A 15,276-nucleotide genomic window follows, 5' to 3' on the forward strand; every position below is an offset into this window, starting at 1 on the left:
AGCTCATCTTGACAAAAGGTGAGACCCTGGTCTGTGGACTAAACCTTCCTGAGAACTCTTTGGGATTTAAACTGAGTGCACCAGGCTTACTGCAGAAGAGAATGGCTGAGCATAAAATGCTCCAAGTGTGGACTTGAACAGTTCTATAAAACCTAAATGTTCTGCACATTAAAGGAGGAAAGGAGAAAATTGTTGCAGATGTGAGTGAATTTGCCATTATGCTGGAAACTATTCTAAATTTCTTTTCTCATGATCATTATTCCTTAGATTTCTTAGTACCAAATCATTTCCTTTCCTCCCCTCTCGTGATTCCCCCTTCAAGGAGATTCTTGCCAATTTAAGGTGCTCTTTTGAATGAACAGGACTGGATGTTTCTGTTTTTAGAATGCTTTTCTTTCTCTAGATACAGACAGATATAGATACACACACACATGCACAACACACACACACACATACAACACTGAAGAATTGAAGAGTGTCCATTTGCTCCTGGTTTATACAATTTTTATTTATAAGTGGGATCTCAGTGCTTATTCAGCGTGTTCTCTAATTATCCACTGGATTTATTCACAGTCCGTTGACATACACCTTGCACTGAGCTGAAGGAAATAAGCATACTCTTCTTTTTTCTGTGCAGTTCCTTTCTGACTTATGAAAGCCAAATATCCACTCTGTATGGAGAGATGAATCAGCAATCCATATAATATCTATTCATCATACATATTTCACAAGGAGGATATTGTGGTGACTGCAAAGTTCTTACAAAAATAATATGGAAATCCGGAACTTGATGTGGAGTGTCAGAGAGCCTCTTACTATTATTTACCTTATCAGCTTTTGCTTTCTGAAATCAATGGAAGGGCATCGGGTTCAGCTAATCCATATTTCTGAGTATGAAATTGAATTTATAGTCTGTAGTATGTTGACTACCGCTCGCATTTAAGGCATAATTGATTTTTATTGAAAAGCCAGCAGGCACATCAAAAATTTCCACAAACCACAAGGATGTTAAATTTTACCCTGTTTAGATAATAGTGTAGCTTTATTTATCCTTTAAAATGAAGCTTTTATATTTATATCAGCAAATTCTATGGAAGTGTGCCTGATACCTCTTGAAACCATCAATCTGTGGTTCTGTAGAACGACACTGCTTTGAAATAAGCAACTTTAGATTTCCAAGGTAAATGTCTATGGTTGGCTTGTTTTAAGGATAAATGGATAAATGGAATAATAAATCTAACACCCTATCATATCATATGGCAAAGTTTTTTTTTTTTCATTGAAACAACCGTTTGTATCATTCTTTCCTTTCTCCCACATTCCTTCTGCATCTCATTTCCCCTCTGATTCTATAAATCACATTTTTGTGTCTGGATTAATTGTTTGTGCATGTGAGATGTAATTCTAAGAAAACAAATCTATTCATTGCACTTTGAAATTAAGTAGTCAACCTCAGCATGTGTGATATGCCATTAAGTTTCACTCAAATATACCCAATTAATGTGCTAAGTTTATAGTGAAAGTTAGGATGGGGTGACTCTTGTGCAGAAGCCACAGAACGTGCGAACTCAGTGTCAGTGGCATGGTGGATTTTTAAAAATTAAGCTTTGCCTTATCTTGGCAAAAAACAAAGCAAAATGAAAGCAAGGAGCTGCAGGTGCCATTATTTGTTTTAGCCCCCTTCCTTCTGTAATCCTATAGCAGAAGTTCTCATTAGGGAACATTATCACACCCTGAAGAGAACTGGGGGAATTTGCACAAGCGTATTAGGTTTTTACAAAAACTGGATGGAGTGGCACAGGGACCACACTGACTTGGGTGGACCCAAAGAATGCTGTGCATTTTCAAGGTGCAGGAGGGCCCCGAACATTGAAAATTGTTTTCCATGCATGCTTGCAGTGTGAATATCCTACCAGATGCTCACATAGTTGAAAAACCTATTTATTGTTGTCTGCAAGTAAAACCTATTTCTATTTTACATGTCATGATAAATGATTGTTCATACTTTAATGTACAGTGAATTAATGTACAGTGAATTAACAAAAATTAAACTATCACGTAAATCAAAAGAAGTTTGTTATTTTAAACTTTGCCTGTTGTTGACCACATACGGCATCTGTCTTGATATCTGCTGCATCAATATAGCAGTCTCGTGTCAGTGTGCACTGGTAGCTAATGCACTTACAAATTTAAGAGATTCTCTGCATAGGTATCATCAATTCTCAACTTCTTGGCATCTCCATTATGTAGTACTGCTCAGGTATTTACATTTCAAAATATGTGCTGTTTGGTTATGAAGAACTTCCTTTTCATTTCTCTCATATTTTATACTTGGGGTATTGCACTGATTTTTTTTAAATGCTCTGATTAGAGTGGTTATAATATCTATGAATTTTACTTCAGGGTTGTAAATGGCTTCCAAAATATTTGTTATAAAAAGGCAGAAGTCTGATAAGGTTAAGAACAGTTGCCTTATGGCATCAGAGCATGAATGCATTAATTGGAAAACCTTCAGTGATAAACCTAGAGATTATTTTAACAGAACAGTTATTTCCAATGAGGAAATAGTGTCTCATGGATTTTTAAATATGCGGTGATAAGCCTTCAGTGCCTACCTTCTTATGTGTATGGATGAAGAGTGTTCAAAACAATTTGTCATATGCACAGAAATACAAAAGATGAAACCTAAAGAGATTATACATTAGTCTCTTAAGAGTAAAACTGACAGAAAGAAGCAGTATACCTTTCACAGAGGCAGATATTTTCAAAGCAATATGTGACAGGTACAGGGACAAATCCCGTTAATAAGTAAGAGGATTTGTGCTGGGCTCTGTCACATGCCACTTTGAAAACCTACCCTCAAACTGTCTATAAATTTTCATGCCCATCTTTTTCTTCTTGCATTTTCCAGAGCATCTGATTTTTTGTTGCTGTTCACCGTTTTTCCCTGCTTTATCTCATGGCATCCTTTAATAATTTTGTAAGAGGTTGGTATGTACACTATGATTTTGTGGCCACCTTATTGTTAACAAAATAATATTTGCTGTATCTATTCATTTCCACTGTCCCTTCTACTGCTTTGTTATAGGGCATTTTAATACCTCTTATGATTTCTAAATATGAAAAAAATCTGCCTCATGGAAATCGAGGGAAGTACCATTTATCACAATTTCCCTTTAATGTATAGTTATATTTTTTGACAAAGAATAGTTAAAAATTAAAGCTATGATATGTGAAAGATACACTACCTAGAAAGAAAAGAATTGTTCATTTCTTGTAGTTGATAAACTTTTAAAAGAGTAATTATTAAGCCTGGTCTTGCAAAGTACACTCAAAATAAATTTCAGTCCTGATGACTGATGGGCTGCCTCTGCTTCTTGACCTTGACCTTGACTTTGGTGCCTCACCACCTCTGAGCAGCTGATAGAGGTAGAGGGACTCAGGTACTTGGTCAAACCTCTTTTGGACTATAACTCAGTGTTGAGTCATACTGTACTGCCAAAGATTATTTGTTTTCTGGCAGTATATATTTGATAACTTGCTTTTGAAATACAATAATTCTATGGCACTTTTCTCCTAGAAAATATCTGACTCTTCTTTTGGACCTGAAAATTGCGCTAGTAGGAGTCAATGACTTTAAACCCAGTATTATGTCGAGGTGATACATTTTTGAAAAACAAGTGTCCATAAAGAGTGTTTTAAAGTGGGCAGTTCCAGACAAAAGTCACTGCTCTATGGAATTCTGGTTTTTTTCTCCCTCAAGAATATTAATGGTGCCTCGAGCCTATCGAATTGGAAGTGTTTTGTAGAGGACCAGCAATATACGTTCTTTGCTCATCTTGAAGTACAGACCTAGGCTGCCCTTCCGTAGCACCCAACAGCTGGATAAAAAAGGAAAACTAAGCAGATCTGCCAGATGATTTATCTACTTTAAAATCAACAGCTGGGTATTTTTTAAACATTTTGATGATTGGCTGACTTTTTCACCTTACATCTGCATATTTTTGGCACTTCTTTGCTCTTTGTGTGTATGTGTGTATAGGTAGAGAAAAGATGCCACCTCTCAGACAAAACAAGCCTGAAAATAGAGTAATGGACTTTGAATTTCTGTGCATTTCTGGACATCCAATTCTGGACAAAAGGACCAACTAGCTCAAGACGAAATCTCAGAAAATTTCTGAAAGTCAGTGACAACATGTGAAGGATGGAATAGCTTCTTCTGGTATTCAACTTAGTAATATCAGTAGATACTTAGATCCAATTTTCAGGAAGGCTGTCAGAGACCACCTGGCTAAAATCAATTTGGACTTTAGAACAAGGGAAAAAGTCAATAGAATATGTTTTCTAATTTTAGTATTTTTTTCCATGTAAATAAGACATGCAGAGCTGAGCCTTCAACGTAAAATGATACCTTTATCTATGTGTAACCATAACCTTAGCATGCTAAGTAAGCAGGTACATACTATAGTGATTGTTCATCTAATGACTAACCAGAATTTACATTTATGTGGCCTTTTGAGCTTTTTAAAGCTATTTCATGCTCATGGTCTCATTATTTCCTCTTGGAAATAAAAAAACCTTCCTCCAACACAGGCCTTTTCATTCTCGATTTGGTGCAGTTCCCACTAACCCAAGAGTAAACAAGGAAATGGGGAGGGAAGGAACATTTGTGGAGCAAGCCTAGCGTGAGATATACTGTACTGGGGATTTCAAATGCATCTTTTTGTTTAAGTGACACTATTACTTCTGTGGTACAGAACATAGAAACAGAATTTGCCTTACCTCTGAAAAGTTGGATTTGAATCCTTCCTTCAATATGTAGTAACTAGCTGCGTATCTTTAGTCATGTTATTTGAGTAATTTCTGAGTCTCAGTTTTCTTACATATAACATTAGAATACTATCTATGTCATAGGCTTATAAAAATTACATGAGAATTTATATACTAAGTATGGGTTAAGTGCATGATACATAGCAAATGGCTAATTCTCAATAATGCTCAGGAAATATTGTTTGCCATCTTACAGATGAAGAAATGGAAGTTTAAAGAGTTAATGGTAGTCATAGAACTAGAATATCCCCTAAGGAAGTATTAAATCCATGTCTGTCTCCAAGGCTTATACTGGACTCTCTTCAACATTCTGATTTTGCTTATTTGTAGAAACAGTAATTTCCACAGTTTCATTGCTTTTATTAGATTCAGTCCCCAAATAGCATTTTGTCAATTATATAGTAATTTTACATATCTTGAATTTTTATCAAAATGAAGTAGATGAATGCATGGCAGTGCTCATACTGACAGGAAGTTAGGTTTCCTATGAAAACCTGAAAGCACAATATCGTACCAACATATATATCTCCATTGCTTTTACCAAGTTTTATTAGCAGAAACACCAGCCTGAGAGGTGGTAGTGTGTAGCTCTCACTCTGTCACTACATGTCTGTGGGACTGTGGGCTCTATGATTAACTCTACAAATATTTACCATGAGCCTACTCTGGGCAACAGGATTCTTGAATGAACCAAATGCAGACCCTGCCCTTAAGGAAAATATCAGACAAGCGTTTAAATACATAATGAGGTCTAGTGAGTTGGAGTACACACATGTTGTGCTCTGGGAACATGCGTGAATGTGAACTTCCAACTAAGGGAGTCCTAGAAGTCCAGATAGAGAAAGTGTAATTGAGAGGGCCTCAGAGCGGGGCAAGATTTGATGAACAGAGATGAGCAGAATGGCCAGAGTGGGGAAAGCACTGAATGCCACTGGGAAACAGCTCTACACTGAGGTCAACCCACTGGGCACATTTAGATGACACTGAAATGGCATGTTTGGTTCACTCAAATCATAGAAGGCCATCCTAAGGAGTGTCAGTTTAAGCTATGTAAATGAGGTGATTTTGCAATATTTGACCATGACATAAGATGACAAATACTGAGCAATGAGATGTTGGCAGGGATTAGGAGGAGATGGGTTGACATGGGAAAATTTAGATAAAGAAATTAAAGTATGTGATGCTTCATGAATTTGCAAGACATCCTCTCTCCGTTTGCTTAGTTTACAGTAAGATCAATAGGTTGGACTTGATTTATTCAATAGGCCTGTTCCAGCTTGTATTTTCTGAGTCAGTATTTCCTAAATTGGGTTCCATTGAATGTTATTTCTGCTAAATCACAATGCGTGCCATGTCAGTGAAAAGAATAAGAGTTCTGTGGTCAAACAAATTTAGGCAACAGTGAGCTTAACGGTGATGGAGTTTGCTTTTGAGAGGACTTCTGAGTGTCTTATTTTGTTAATGTTCTTTAATGATCATTGTTCATTTCCAAGGTGAAGAGTTTATGTGAATTACTTTCTGAGATTATGTGACCATGGAACTCTCTTGGCCTACAGTTTTGGGGATCAGTTTGATGAAACACACTTATTGTAATGCCTCTCCCACTATGCAAGTTAAGTTCTCTACTGAAATTGTAATAGGTCTTAGTTCTCAGTTTTAAATGATCCAAGCAACCTAATAGCTTAGGATCTCAGGTGATACATGCAAACATTTCATTGGAATATTTTCCACTGATACTTTAAGCTCCATGTAGGAGAGATAAACATGTAAGGCATGCATTCAGCTCACCCCACATGCTGCTGATATTTGAAGGTAGAATGGTTGTTTCTTCAACTATCCAAGGAGAAATTTGGTGCTTCTTTTAGTGGGCTATAGTGGCAGCTAAACTCTTGAATAAAAAGATTCCTCTTCTCTCTGGAAAGATCATTCTCCTTGACTTGTCACATACTTTTTCAAAGGGAAAACATAGGATAGTGAGAAAGGAAAGATCAATTAACTAGACAGTAGACCAGCGCTATCAACCCCTGACTATCAGTGGAGTGGTGGATGTCATGATCAGAATGCCCTCACATCCATCAAAGTAAGCTTGAAATCATCTCCTCAGAAGAGAAGAGTTGTAAGGAGAGCCTTAAGTAACTAAGATATGACACTTGTCAGAGGAAAATAAGAAGATTGTTCCAGATGGTTGAGATTGTGAGAAGGAGGTGAAGAGGTCGGAGGAGGCAATGACTAGAGAGAAAAAAGAAGAGGAGTGGTGAATATCCTTGGGGGCTCCAACAGGTAGGTAGCTTCAACTTCATCTGAATGACAATGACATCCCAGAGCGGGAACTAGATAAGAAAAATTCTAAGTATGTTAGCATGCAAAACCAATCTTTGAAAAATATCATTCAGAACTGCCTAGGTGTTGTCAAGGTAGGAGAAGTTAATGGTAAAAACGGCAAAACTTTTAAAATGAGACAAGCTCCACCTGCAGCGGAGGCTGTGCTGGCTGGCTTCCCCCTTTGCCACAGCCTGCTCACACCTTGCCGCAGAGCGTGCTCACAGTTCCCTCTGCTGTCTGCTAGCTGAGTGGTGGCAGTGCAGTTGACGCCGGCTGACTTCGTGTCAGCTGTGTTAACCATCTCAGAGAGAGCCTGAAAGGAGGCATGTGCTTTCTTCACTCACTGCTCTCCAGACTTGGGAGCATGACAAGCGTTCAGCTTATTGGTTTTTAAAAATCAGAATATATCTCTGCAGAAACTGAAAGTATTTAATTCTGTGTACACCTGATTTCCCTCAAATCTGCTAAAACAAAACAAAATAAATGGGCCGGTCTATTTCTGTTCCCACAAAATATTTGAACATGAGAAAATAGGGCTGTGTGGTTCTGCTGAAGCTTCAAAAAGCTAGTGAAGCAGTCTGGCACTGGCTGCAGTGTTCTGGCCGTGTGACCTTGGCCAAATTATTTATTCTTGCTCTTCTTTGGTTTATTCATTTCTAGAGGTAATATTTGCACTAGGGAGTTGTTGGGGTTGAAAAATATAATATAGATGAAGAGCTCAGTTATAGTTCTGGGGCCAGAGTAAGGTTCAATTTCTGTTACTTTAGCTCTTGCATTTCTTTTATTCATTTATTTGGCCAAAATATATTTATTGATCACCTTCTAAGTACTGGGGATACACTAGTGTACAAAACAGAAAAAGTCCCTGCCCTTATGGGCATTATATTCTAGTTAGGGAAAATGGGAAATAAATAAGCAAAGAACATACCCTGTATCTGCTTTGATAAATGCTGGGTCATTAGGAGTCAAATTCCTGATTTTTAATCATCGGTAGTTTTCCAGGATAGCCTACAACAGCAACTGATTTATCTACATGGCTGTGGATGCATTTCTCCATGGAACGCATATGCAGGCAGATGCCTTACCGGCAGAGTATAGCAGTGTGACAACATAACTTATGGTCGGACCCAGGACTCTTATGAAAGTGAAAGGGGAGCTGTGGGTATCATATAGGAGCAAATCGAGGTTGTTTCAGGCAAATTAGGAAGATAAAATGATCCCAGGAATCAGGGACATAGGCAGAAGCATTTCAGGTAGACAGTGTTGATATCAGACAGTGTTGTATAGGCAGCATTATGTGAAAAATGATTTAGTTCAAGTAGTAAACATCTGGATGGTCAAGACTGATGGTGACCAGAAGCTAAACAAGATTCTTAAATAAAGGAGCTCAGAGTCAACTGAAAAGTCCTTGTCCTGATGGAAGTAAGCTGTCGAGCATGGCCAGTTTTATCCTGGGCTTCCCTGTTGCGGGGCAGACAGGTTCCCATCTCATATGGATTCTTCTGGGCTTGATTGCCAGGCTCCTGGTGGTCTGGCAGCTGTCCTTCATGGAGAAGGAGGCATGTATTTTCCTCCAGGAGCTCACAGTGAGCTCACGCAGATGATAAGAGGGTAATCCCCAGGCTCTTTGAGGTTTGCTGAATGGCAGGGAGTGGTTCAGGCCCTAGGAGGCTGGGTGATGTTTTAGTCCTTGAAGCTCTCTGAATTGTCCTTGTTGAGGTCCTGTTCTTCCAAGCACCCTCTCCTCCGTCTCTTGAGTTTCCCTTTGCCCTGTTCAATGGTGCCTCTGCCTTGGATTAGGGGAAGGCCGCTGGTAAGTAAGTCTGCTGCCTAGGGATGGAGGAGAAAACTTCTATTTGAGTCCCATAGGAGAGAAAGTGGAAGGCTCCCAGTAAGAGTGAGGGACGTCATTATTGACACTTGGGGCTTTTCTCTTTACCTTAATTCTAGTCTTATTGTCAATTATTGCTGAAAGTACTCACAGCTCCAATGTGCATAATAGTTTTAAACTGTCAAAATGTTTTACATTTAAAAATCTTTCAGTGATGACAGTGGCCTTGTCAGAAATGTTGTTAAGCATTATCATCTTTTTTCTATTTTTACTGGTAACCCCATTTTAAAGGTATTGGGTAGTACAAGACTTACATACGAAAGTTAAGAATGTCTGGTCTAAAATGTTGGGCTGTTCTAACCCCTACAGGGTTTCTCTATATACAATAAACCCACAGCAATCTTCCATTTAAACATATTTTAGAGACTGTGCTTGCCTAATAATTTTCAAACTATTGTTTAAGTTTGGATTACTCTTTGCAATCTCTCCTTTCTTCAGCAAAGAAATCAAGTCATTCCTTCTTTCTACATCCTCCCCTTATCCATCCACCCAACACATACAGATCAAACGCCTTTTGTGAATGGCACAGATTTATGTGCTAATCTAGATACAATAGAAATGCTCCCTAGATTTTCATTGAAATGATGTAATTCAAATGACTTCTGCCCAGAAGAGGCTCTGACAATTATATATATATATATATATTTCTAGCTAACAGTAATAACAATAACCCCTGGAACAGCAGTAGTAATATTTACACTGTTCTAAGCACTTTACATCTATCATCTTATTTAATGTTCACAATATAACTGTGAGTCAGGAGTTATTATTATCTCCACTAGAGACAAGGGGGGTTAAGAAATGTTTCTGAAGTTGGACCTGCCTCTCCTCAGAGGTTACTCTTTAACTACTTGCTATTACTCACAGGTACACAATGAAATAACTGAGAACACCCTAATGGACAGTGTGTACTCTGAGTCATTCTGATGTTGCATTGATCTCTGGTCCTGTATCTGACCAGCAGAATGGTTTGGACGTGCTGTTAATCCTGCTCAGCTTCTGTGCCTTTAACTGCAAACTAGTCACAATAGCAGTTGCTTTGGGTCATTGCAAGGACTAAATCCATCTGCCTTTCTCTGAACTAATTCATTCATCCAGTATTTTTTTGACTATTTACTGTGTTTCAGGCACTGTTCTGGGTATGGAGGAAAACATAGATGAGCAAGAGAGGCATGGTGCTTGTTCTGAGAAAACTTGTAGCCAAACAGGAGATGGAAACAAAGGAAAAAATGTAAGCAAGTAGAAAAATTGCAGATCACAGCATGTGCTTATGCAAGGAATGGGAACGGAAGGGTCACATTGCTAGACGGTCAATTCCATGGATACAGTGGTGGCATCTGTTCCATTGATTATGGTATTCCTAATGCCTGGAAGGTTATGCACATTCAATGGGTATTAATAGAGTGAATATATAAATGAAAGAAAAAAGTAGCAGTGTCTTCAGAGACAGCTTCTTTAAAGAGGTAAGATATAAGCTAATATCTAAAATATGAGAAAAGTTGATCATGTCAAGCACAGGAGAAAAGTACTTTCTAGGTAAAGAAAACAGCATGGATAAAAGTCCAGAAGTGAGCAAGGAAATTTATTTTTCCCTGCTTTGGCATTAGGATGGAGGAAAAATGTCCCACGAGAATATAAAACCCTTAGTTGGGGTCCCAGACCAGAGTATCAGGCAGGCACGTTTTCTCTGGAGGAAGATCCACATCTTCTCTCAACTCAGACCACATAAAACAAGCACAGACATAGCTCTACTGAAGATAAGGTAACTCTTTTAAAGTACACAGTATGATATACTATACTCTGAGTAGGAATTCATAGACATAACAAGCAGACAGATGAGAGTCACAACAAATTCAGACAATACCCTGAATTGATTCAATTGATGAATACAGTAAGCACGTTTAAAACAATATTGATATAGAACAAGACTCAATGAACCTGTAAACAAATGGGAGGTAAATATTTTAATATAGATTTGAATATCTTTTACATCATCTTGTTAATTACTAGTAAGCGTATATTAGTATCACCATACACACAGCCATTTATCAACAGGTCCCGGTCAAAACATAAAACTCTGATGTTATGTATTAGGCTTGCCATCAGTTGCGCAGGTACATGGATTTGTTGCCTGATTTTTTTCCCCTGAAATTTCCAATCTTACATTGCTTTATTTAATGTGCATTTCGATTCTTCACCATGCCACTGCATACACACAATGGCTTATATTTAGTATTCTCTAAAAATACAAAGGCAAACCTAAAAGCAGAGGTCTGTGTTTGATTGTACATTGAAATAAATGCACTACAGATTGAGACAAATGTGCTGAGTGTGTGTTTCAATCACTGTATCGTCATACAATTGAATAAACACACATGCACAATACAATGCTTAATTGAGTGCAGCAAGTACATTTATTTTAGTGATTGTACCGTTACATATTCCAGCAATGGCACTGAGTTCACTTTGGTGGAGCTGAAGTTCTGTACTTCAGTGTTAAACCTTTCACTGATTTTAATAGATCACAAATATCCACATGTGTTGAAATGACTGTGTGGAAAATTTTCACAGAATTTGCTTTTAGTGCATTTAAATAAATTTGGAATGAAATCTGGTCATTAGATGCCAGAGGAAAAAACAAACCTGAAACTCTAAACATTTCTTGCCCTTAACATGTCACTTTGGTCTCAATGAGGATGAAACAGGACACTTCTGTGCCCCAGTAGCTTTTCTATGACTGTCTCATATGGAAATTGCAGTTCCAACTCTTTAGGCAGCAAGCATTGCACTCATTTTGCTTTAGGATTGTTTGCATGGTTTCGGTCAAATTCAGTGTTAACCTCATGTATGCATGCACATCTGAGGGCCACGTCCAAGTGAGCTATTTGGTCGAAAGACCCAAATGAAGCTTGCTAGATTTTTTCATGCCTCCTTCATGATTTTTTTACATAGATGTTCTTTTTCAGAAGTGCTGCCGTCCACAGATTTCTGTCATTTCCATTAGTAGCATCTTGAAAGGAAGAAAAAAGAAAACAAAAGCTAAATAGTAGTGTTCACTTGACTCTGTCAGCTTCCTAACATCTGTTTCATTTTTCAGGTGTGATAGGCAGGTGGTAATGAATGTTCAGTACCAGGTACCTGAAAAGAAGTTGTTCGAGTAACAAGTTTTATACTTTGATCCTTTTTCCTTGAATGTATTGGCTTTAATTTGAATTGTCTTCCTTCAATAGGTACTTAAAAAAAATTCATGCTGTTAGCTCTTTACACATTGAGGGCTTAATGGAGACATCTTCCTATAGATATTTTTAATGATAGAAATCTAACAGTGTTAGTCTAGGGTAGTGTCTCCAATAGTTCTACAAATTTGATTCCAAGTATTGTTACTTGGGAAAATGATACTTTGTCAAATATGTTTGGAAACAAATATACTTGCTTGCAATGTTAGCAAACTTGACGTGCTTACTCTGTGCTTTGCCTCCAGCTGGTTTGAGGTCTTGTTTGATTTTTTGCCCACCACTGTACAGATGAGGAAATAGCATTTAAAATACAAAATAACTTCCTCATGTGTTTACTACTGACAGATGCACAAAATTCATTAACTAAGACATCTAGTCATGATAACCCGTTAACTTCATTTAGCTCCAGTTTTACCAAACTTATTAATGAAATGGAACACTTTTCGTATAGGATCTTTTAACATCCTACAAGACACACCCCAGGACACTCTACACTAGAAGAAGGAAAATTAATGAGATTTACCGCCTCTGTAACTGTGAACAAAAATCATATTTGGCTCTGCCCAAACATACAACAAGATTTTTAAAACAAGTGTGATCAGTTTAAATGACAAATCATTTTGACTGAAAAGTCAGCCAAATTGGTTGCTTGATGATGGCTACTTCTTAAGTGGTGATTTGCATCTTTTTCTTGACCCAGAAGGTCATTGCTGGATTATTCCAACATAACCCATTGAAAAGTGATTAAGTCAACCAATCAGTCATGATATTTGTGACTGATCTTTTGTTCCCACGAAATTGACTGAATGGAATAGCTGGTTTACCCTCAAAACATTTCAGTGATGTATCTCTTACCAAGGCTTCTTATATTTTTATAGGTTTGCATTAGAAGGAACTTAGTGTTTTTTTATCATACACACATAATTTTGTCCAAAGTAGATAGAGCCCAAGGAAACAAACCATTTAACCACCAGATAAGGTTTCATGACAAGGGCAGAAATCACTGTGCTTGTTTCCAAATTAGCGAGGGAAAAGCATTAAGCTGTTTTTATTCCTACCTTCTCTGAAGCAGTGTCTTTAGATTCTTGTTCAGACAACAGAGTATACACATGATAATAAAGCATATATAGTTTTTTACCCATTTTTCTATCAATTCGATAAAAGCAATATAGAACATAATAACCCTTTAATGAACAGCACTTAAAAATCCAAAAATACGTACATATTTCTTCTTTTTCCTGACAGAAAGCGTATCTGAGACCAGCCAAAGAAATAAGAATAAATAATATCACAAACTTTCAAAGAGAACCACCTTGAACTTCAGCTTGATTGTCCTGAGGTGGGTTTCTTGCCATTTTATCCGTCCTCTGCTTGCTTTTGCTTAAGATGTTGGGGAGATGATGAAAGCTGAAAAGTAAATAGGTGCTTCAATAAATGCAAACAAATGAGTGCTTTCCTAGCAAAGAATTACGGAAAATCAGCCTTTCCTCTGAAGCTAATCCCTCGACAGCTAAGACTGTGGATTTCCCCCCTCAACATGCACACAGATGGGTTGTACTGAGGATGACAGATGAGTTGTGTTTGGCGGGATTAACGTGCATTATCATGTTAATGCGTGAGGTCCGAGCCAGTCCCAGGCCTGGGCAGAATTACTGGGGTTTACCGGAACTCTGTGCGCATGCTCCTCTTCCCTTTCTTCTTACTAATGATGAACTTGTAATGTTTAACATGTTCAGCCCACCAAATGATCGGCAGACTACTGCCTTCTTAAGTGCTGGGAGTCTTTATAGATCCGAGATCATGTGCTCTGTCCTTTGACATGCAAAGGGCAGGCATTCCCTGCCTGGTTTGTCCTTCCGTCGCCTTTGTGCGTTCAGCTCCGTCATAATCCAGAGTCTACTTGGTTGCAATCGCTTTTGAAATCTGACATATTGATCAAGAGTTACCCTTAGTAACTGCTGCACATATATCAACTGTCGTTGAACGTGTCAGGTCACATTTGAAAGCAAGATGATCTGGTGCCCGACTAGAAGCGCTCCTGCAGCTCCCGGGAGCTCATCTGGCCAGGAAGGCATGTTGGTGCGTCATCGCAAGGCAACAGAATTTCATAGCATCAGTTCAAGATCTCTGTGTAAGTTAGAGGCAACGGAGAGATCACCAAAGAGATAAAAATAAAAGGGTCTCAATATGCTATAATAGCTTGCCTTTTTAAATTAAGGCAAAAATCACTATGTATTATTGTCCAGCTTGTATGCCTTTTTGAAATGGTCTAAAAACCACTGGATGGTTCCTGTTTAGTTTAATTCAGCAAACACCTTTTCTATGAATAATTGTGTCAGTATTACCAAATTAACTTAAGCAATGCTTTACAGGTCTCTGCTTTAAAAACTACTGGGGCAGAAAATAATTTCTGTACCACAAAGATGTCCCTCCCTACACTAAAGCAATATTTATTTAATAGTCTAGATAATACCTTGAAATTCACTTAACATCGTTTTTAAGAGGGAATTTCCATATCAGTCTTAAATGAGAAGCATGTAATTAAGGGGAAAATATTTCACAACTATTGATTGTGCATATTAAAGAAAACAAATGGCTCCCCCAATAGAGTAATACCTATAAATAGATGGATCACACGCCCCTGTTTACTAAGGAGAACCTAGGTTTACTCCTGTAGTAAGATATTGGCTGTCAACCTTGCTCCCTTCTATACCCAGATGATCCTATTTGTCTGATAAACCCATAGACCAAAGTAATGGATTTCTAACTGAGGCAGGTCCCGTACTCAGAATATTGCCAGAGAGGGAGGGACATGACTTGGCAGTAAGTGGCCACTTCCTTCCAGAGAGTGTATCAGGGCCACTGGGTCTGTGCAGGGTGACACTGAGCAACAGGCTTTCCTTCTGAGGAGAAATTAAAACTAGAACACAAATAGCAAGACAACTTTTTTGTATCTTTTCTGGTAATATTCGTTAAACATTTCATTCCAGAAATAAT

The sequence above is a fragment of the Manis pentadactyla genome, chromosome 12 (assembly GCF_030020395.1).
Source record: "Manis pentadactyla isolate mManPen7 chromosome 12, mManPen7.hap1, whole genome shotgun sequence".
In the NCBI taxonomy this organism is placed as follows: Eukaryota; Metazoa; Chordata; class Mammalia; order Pholidota; family Manidae; genus Manis; species Manis pentadactyla.